The 7,957-nt window shown below is 33.4% G+C and overlaps 1 pseudogene; it reads right to left on the minus strand.

The window, feature by feature from the left end:
• Positions 1-2,805: 2,805 nt before the first annotated feature.
• Positions 2,806-7,957, minus strand: LOC134263708 (uncharacterized; annotated as a pseudogene).

Below are 7,957 nucleotides of genomic sequence, written 5' to 3' on the forward strand. Positions count from 1 at the left end.
CGGGCGACTTAAGAGAAGCGGTCGATGAGATGTTGGAACAGTGACGGAGCTGGTTTACATCAGGGAAGATAGTACAATACGCATGTGTGTCAAAAAATATTAAAGTAATAAAATAGAAGGTACTAGTATAACAAAACACTTATCAAGTGTGTTGTCGGGCAAAATGCGTTTTTTTTAACCCACGAACAAAATTTGGCTGACAGCCTCAGGCTAACAGTTTGGTTCTGGAGTCCGACAAAACGCATGTTGCCCTCGAACTCAGTCAATAAGTGTATAATATTGTGACTTCAAATTTTAGAACTATCATCAACTGCCCACATCGATATGATGAGCATGTTCTACGCACAGATCAATTTTGAAATAGGCAGTTATTGATAAATATTTCCAAATATTTCCATTTCTAATTTTTTTTCTCTGTGATAACTCTTTGAAAGTTAGGGGTAGTTTATTTCTTGATAATTCTGCCGGAATGTAAATTAGGCAGGTCGATAGGTCGGGAGCTAAGGAGGCCTAATACGCATGCAATTCTCGTGCGCATCTGTCTCTGTGTCTGACGCTAAGGAGGCCGAATATGCATGTAAATCTCTTGCGGCTGCCTTTGTGTTTGACGTCGGTTGGCGAGGACTATTGAAATTGGCATGGAAGTCATCAAGTGATTTAAATCTATTTACCGTATAGCGGGTAATTTTAGCGGGGTGCTAATTTTGGCTTATTTTGGCGTTTTGATGATAGTCCGCTAAAATTTTAACCGTTAAAATAGTCAATACTCTTCTTAGTGTTCATCTGCAAAGAGCTTAAACACTGCGTCCGCTAAAATAAATTACGCCAAAATAATTGGCATACCTTTGAGCGGGCAAAACGCCAAATTTTACACCCGCCAAAAAAACCCGCTATACGGTATCTACATTTTTAAAGTCTAAATCTACAATTTTATTTCACAATGAAATGGAAATGTAAGGAATCTCTGTCTAGTTAGGAGGGTATGTCAGGGACATCAGCAATAGTGGGAAACATGGGATAATTTAAGCATAACGGCCTTCGCCCGTTATGCAAATTATCCCATGTTTCCCACTATTGTTGATGCCCTGACATACCCTCCTAACTAGACAGTGATTCCTTAAATAAGTTGATAATATATACATGTACAGATAACAAGTTATCAACAATCTCATCGAAAGTTAGCATTTGGAATATTCAATTACCTTCTTTAAAAATTCACTCTATCGTTATGTCGATTGTTGAAGTTCATACAAATGGTTAGGCTATTATTTTCAAACTGAAATGTCTACTGACTTTTCTTCGATTATGCGTTCATGACAAAGGGCAGACAGCAGATGTGACCTATTCACAGGGAATGCTTACTTCATGGCAGCCGATCCCATCCCTGTCTTTAAAACAGCCACGTTTGTTTTGCTTGCAATATTGTTTGAATGTACTGTACTTTTAAGCATGATAATTTCGTTTTCTTCTCAATGCATGAAGCACAGTTCGACGACCATCATCATATTCAGAGTACTCAGTTTGAGGGAGAGTAGTATTGATAGATAAAAATGAAAGTTCTTATCACAAAGAATCCATATTGGAAGTATGAGAGTCTTAGTTACTATCTACCGTTCAAAAGTTATGGCCAAAGTAAAAGTTTGGAATTTTTGTGTAACATTGTGTCAAACTAAAAGGTCAAGGTCAAAAGATTAAATTTGGTGGTACCTAAATATGAAAGTCATAGCTCCACTAAATCAAAAGTTATGGGCAAGGTTAATTTTTTTTTGGGGGGGGGGGGGGAAGACGACTGACGGACACGACAAAGACTAGATACACTGTACCCCCGAATCTTCGATTGCATATACGGGGGCATAAAAATAACCTTGTTTACAACTTGTATTATTTTGGCCAGGCAATTCTTGAGGAGTAAATTTCCCAAGATTTCCACTGTATCTTTCAATTTAAACGCACTCATGTGCTCTTCTGTGTGAAATAATCTTCATTTAGGGCTGAATGTGACAGCGGCACCAGCTATAAAAGTGATGGAAACCAATTCTCTCTCAAAATGACCAAGGGTAAAAATTAGTTCGTCCAGGGACAAGAAAGTTTATTAAGGACAGACGAGACGTTCCTCAATACTAGATAATTTTTCTTAAGATTTTGTCATTGAACAAATACTACTTTAACATGTTTACTCACAAAAAATTGAGGTACCTTATCAGGCATTTGTGCGAGATACCAGATGATGTTATTTCTTAATTATATAATCCTTCAGGGGAAAAAAAGTTTGCCAAAATCAAATTTTAAGTGTTTCAACTTTTCAAAAACAACTAGAAACAGGTTTAGAAATCAGAAAGTGACTATTTTTTTTTTAATGATTATTATTATTTTTCTTACATTATGAAGATATACAAAACAGAAATTTGGGGAACGTATCGTCTGACCTTAAATACGAAGTGTGAAGAAATATTTAAAGAACAATCCCATGCATGCCAAAAATTATTTAAATACTAGGGCAAACGTGTTTGAAATAATTCAATTTTTTAATAAAAATATTGAGGGTGGTGTAATCAACATGCATGCTAGCAATTAATTTTTGTGAAAAAAAAATACAGCTATCACCCATTTGATCATCTTCGCTATCCAAGGGTTTCCGATCCGAAATCTACTAGATTTCGGATAGGAAACCCTTGGCTAGCGAAGATGCCATTTGATGTGTATGTATTCCAAGAAAGATAATTATGCAGTAATCTTTCATCAAATTTTGTATTTTATTTTTCTCCCACAGAGAAATGCATGCAACAAAAGATACTCTGTAAAAAATAAATAACAAAGGATTTATTGTTATGTTTGTTCATGAATTGAGCATTCTGTTTGGTTCTACATATATAAAAAATACATATCATAATTTTGAACAACAAAGAAAACCTAATAATACTGAAAGGGTTTTGGTCCATACAGCACTTTATAAAACAAATTCTCTCTCTCTCTCTCTCTCATGAGTTTTGTCTTACAACATCTTTGAGACATAGATATCCTAAATAAAACCATGGATTTCCTGATCCTTTTGGAATGTACAACTGAAGTTCTATATTAGGCTTCAAAGCTTCCCTGCCTTTTTTACTGTACATAGAATACAACACTTGCTGGTCAGAATTCATTAATTTTTGGTCAAGAAAGTACAACACTGCTTTATGGTATAATTTTTCAAAGTCTAGAATTAGTTTTTCACTTCCGACAAACATACCGCCCCGACCCAAACAATATTGTGTCTAAATATACTAAAAGGGTCTATATTCATTGAAAGGTCATTGACCCGGTTTACAGCTAATTTCTTGGGGTCAAAACCCGGTGGAATGTTCAATTCAAAAAACACTTTTCTATTTGAAATGTCTCTAAAATATCCTATATCCAGCCAAACGTAATAAGGAGCACGGAATATTTGTTTTTGCACTGCTTTGGCAACTACGGCATATTTGGCATGTTGGGCCGCGGCATATCCTGGATTCACTGTATTGGGATAGTGTTTCGGATAACCAGGTTGGCTATAGACAGCTTTTATTTGGTCTACAAGTTGAAAAGGCCATATCTCTGTACGATTTACTAAATATATTGCTGTAGTATTCATACGATCAGCTCTTAATTTTTCCATTAACTCTTTGAATTCTTTGGAGTCCGTGTACACCACCAGTGGATTGACAAGATATTTAAAGGAGGTGGCCCAAGAAAAGTAGGTGTTCGTCGAGAAATGCAGTTTGCCCGTTGAACCTTTTTGAAATGTCCCAAGATTCCAATACGCTGTGACAACTGTGAGATTTGACGTGTATTCTATCGGCTTTACTTTCTCTGTCACATAATTTTGTGAAAAATTCATAACCGATTTGAGATTCATTGAGGAAACTATTCTTTTCAAAACGTTGGACTCGTTCCATGCCTAAATAGAATAAAAATGATGTTAGTTAATACTTAATATTAAAATCATGCATTAATGAAACTGTAGCTGCATTCTACAACCAGTATAAAGAGAAACCCTTTATCTTTAACAAATTTCACAATTTAATACTACCCACCCCCATTCCCTCCCTTCGTTCCTTTGGCACCAAGGCGATAATTTTTTCGAAATTGAATCAGTCTACGATGTACAAAAGAGGCAAGTTAATTGGTTACTTTAAAACGATTTTTCCGTAAATCTTTATTTCAAACGCACTCTTTCCCATGAATTAAATGCATTAGACTGAACATCTCAGGACTGTGGCCTCATAATCAAGACGTAGGCAAAAAATTATCCTCTATATAGGGTATTTGCATCAATTTTACTTTAAAATCGGCAAATTACAGGTATGTAATGATGTTTTGTGCTTTGAATTTGCATAATGAGAGCCTTTACTGTTGTTTAGATGACCATTTTTAAGGAAATGTATGTATACTAAGTGTCATTTTGTAAAACATTGAATCCCTCAAAGTATCCACTTTCAAGGTTGTTTTTTACCTATATGTTTACACAATGTCGCAGCTATTGCAGGTAATATTAAATAACCCGCGTATTTTTTTGCAACAGCTGTGCACAACATTCATTCCGGTACTAACAACCAAAGAAAGACATTTTATTGTTTAAATAATATATTTAAATCTACATATCATTTTCTTTATTTTTTATGAAGACCATTGCCGTTAATCTGCCCATAAACGACACTGTAAAAGAAAGCCATCTGCATAGATTTCTTAACCCATGGCTGTTCCATCAGTTAAGCATACAATAAATTGTACTTCTATAATACAATATTTAGCATGTTTAATGTTTGTTTTTTTTTTTACCATAGAGATGAAAATATAAATAATATGTCTTTGTTTGTTAATACGGAAATTAACGTCGCAGCTATTGCAGAAAAATTACATAACCCGCGAAACAGCTGCGACAGCAAAAGCGCACTAACAGCCAAAGAAAGCATTTTACTCTTTAGATTACATGTGTAAAACTTATAGATCTAATGCAAATCTTACTGTGTGTGTCGGCCCTTCAAAATACAACATATAAATGTATATATGTTGCTTACAAATCACTTTGAACAATCTTGTTTCCTTAGATCACCTGCATTCTTGAAAAATTGCTTCAATGGGCAACATACCATTATCTTTCTTTGGTACTTTTAATGTAAATCAACGAATGGAATTCAAATGGCAATGTTTTAAAGATATATATGGCATATTTATTGATAAGTTCGGATAACTAAAATTAAAAAGATCTTTCTTTTTATTTATTACTTTAAAGAAAAATAGGACTTTTCCTAGTCAGTCACGTTTCACAGATATTAAAATTTTAAAAAGATAATAATCGATTTATTTACTGTCTCCACATTTAGATAACAGACAGATTAAAATTCAATTCAATTATAGAAACGTGAGGTTAATCAAGTTAAAAATTGGTAAAAAAAAAATATATTTAATATGTATCTAATCTCAATCTCGTATAAGTATTTTTTTTAGCTTAAGAAATACGTATGACATGTCAAACATTGCAATATTCGATCTTTTTCATTTGGTATATAACTTTCATTTGTATTCTATAATTTTCCACTTAGATTGTAGAATTTTTCATATACAAAAATTATTGTATAGATTTTAGTTTTAATTTATATTTTATGATTTTCCATTTGTATTGTTTAATATTTCTGCTGGTCGGAGATTTACGGAGACAGCCGAGCGCCTGGTTGAACGAGACTATATGTGAGTCGCTGCCTCATCAAGAAACAATCGCAACTTCTCGGGCCTTTCCGGCTAGCGGTCCGACCTCTGACGGAAAGATCCGAGATGATGCGATTGCATCAAGAAACTGCTTAGAGTAATCGTATCAACTCGCACTTTTCCGCAGCGAGCGATGGAAAAAGAATGACGTGATCCGATTATTGCGCGATATTTTCAAAAGAGATAAAGGAGCTGGGTATTCGATGGATTCAAATTAACAAATCAGACATCCTTTTCAATAAAAAGTGACAATTTTAAAGCGTGTTCAAAATACTTAACTAAAGTAAAAAAAAAAGTTTCTACAATGTCTTTAGCTGAAGCATAATAAGGTGAGGACTGACCTTTAAAAAGTCAAATCTGACCAAGATTGAAACTGCTCTAGATGTGGTATAAATAAGAGTATTAATCATGGTTATTACCTCTCTCACCCAATAATTGTGAATTCTATACTGCCATTCTAAGTTATTACCTGTGCTGTAACTTAAGTCATATATATCAAATTGGTATCTATGTAAATGCATGTTCATGGGCGTGATTCTGAAAGTTGGTTTGATGTCCCCACAAAATTAATTAAAATCGTGCTCTGCTTTGATACTATACCGTGAACATTTATGCATTAAATACAGGGGGCGGGGTGTGGTGAACATATTGGACCCAAAATAAAAACAACTAAACTGTTTTTTTCATCTAGCAAAGATATTGATGCAATGTTTGTTCTAAACAAACATTTCCAAACACCAAAATCAAAATAGCACTAGCTAGTTAATATGATACAAATAAACACAGATACTTTTTATCTATTTTTTTTGGGGAGGGGGAGGGGGGGGGGCGTGTTGAGTGTTAAAAAAAAAAATAAAATGTCGAAACAAGTTTCCAAAACTTTTTACTAGTATTATATACTCAATCTTCAATTAATTGTTTTCTCAATTGTCTAAACTCTAAAGATTTATTCTGGCACATATAATGTTACTTGTGAACTACAAATATGCTACAAATGTCAATCCATCAGTATAAGAAGTCTGACATTTGCCGACTTTATTGATTCAAGGCAAAAACAAGAAATTCAGCAGACGACACCCATTAATTATGTTGTGTGTTGATGAAAACAACAGGGGTGAAGGTTGTGTGGATGTGGTGTATGTACATGTACATACTAACTACACTATTTTCTTGTTTTAAAAAAATTAAATTGGCTACGTAGTAAAAGTATTGAAGAATAAATAAACTATTGTATAAATATAGAGTTCTATTGGGACTAATCTAAAAATATACCAGGAATAATTTTCATCAGGAAATTATTTTATTTAAAAAAAAAAAAAAGAAGAAGAAATTCAAACTCGATCATTACTGTATAAACTCAAGGGATAAGAGGTTCAGCTCTCGTTTTCTCAATTGAAATAAACTATAATCCCATGCACCTCTCTCTTTCTCTCTCTCTCTCTCTCTCTCTCTCTCTCAATTTAATTTTTTACCTAATGATATAAAAACTGTATCATAACTACCTTTAAAATTTATTTAAGAAAATTTAAAAAAAAATTGCATGACATTACTAATAATAATTTTCATCGGTTAGCATGGTCATTTATTAAAAAGGAGTAGAATACATTATTCACGATAAGGTCATTCTGGAACAGTAATATTTTTCTCAACTTGTTTGGGGAAAAAATCTTATTGAACATCTTCCTTCTAGACAACTAATGTAGATATATTTTATATATTATAGAAAATCTTGATCCAATGCAGGAAATGATGAATCTGAAAATTTTCTATTGTTTATTTAGCCCCAATCCTCCATCTTTTGTCTTTGTTCACGCGCGATGACACAATTAATTAGTGCAATATGAAAGAAAAACGTTCAAGAACCCGTCAAAATTAATAAAATATATTATAATAGCATGTCATAAGTATGCAAAATTGTTATATTTTAGTTTGGACCAGGACCCTATTCCAAAATTCAATTCATTACAAAATATCTAGATCTGGTCGTGTAAATTTCTGCACGGTCTGCCATGTTGAAAAGAATGCGTCACATAAACCCTGACCTAAAGGTACATATATAAAATTTATCATAAATGACAGATATAACTTACTTGATACCGATAAATTGTAAATATTCCAGATGCTAGACATAGCAAGATGAAAACCAGAATGTCTTTTCTTTCCATATTTCAGGAATTCTTTTTTTCTATAGAGAGTTCTACACTCGTCATCACGATCACGACAAAACTTTTTT

Source organism: Saccostrea cucullata, unplaced genomic scaffold (assembly GCF_032062105.1).
Source record: "Saccostrea cucullata isolate Sc308-1 unplaced genomic scaffold, CSIRO_AGI_Scuc_v1 ctg10931, whole genome shotgun sequence".
Classification (NCBI taxonomy): Eukaryota; Metazoa; Mollusca; class Bivalvia; order Ostreida; family Ostreidae; genus Saccostrea; species Saccostrea cuccullata.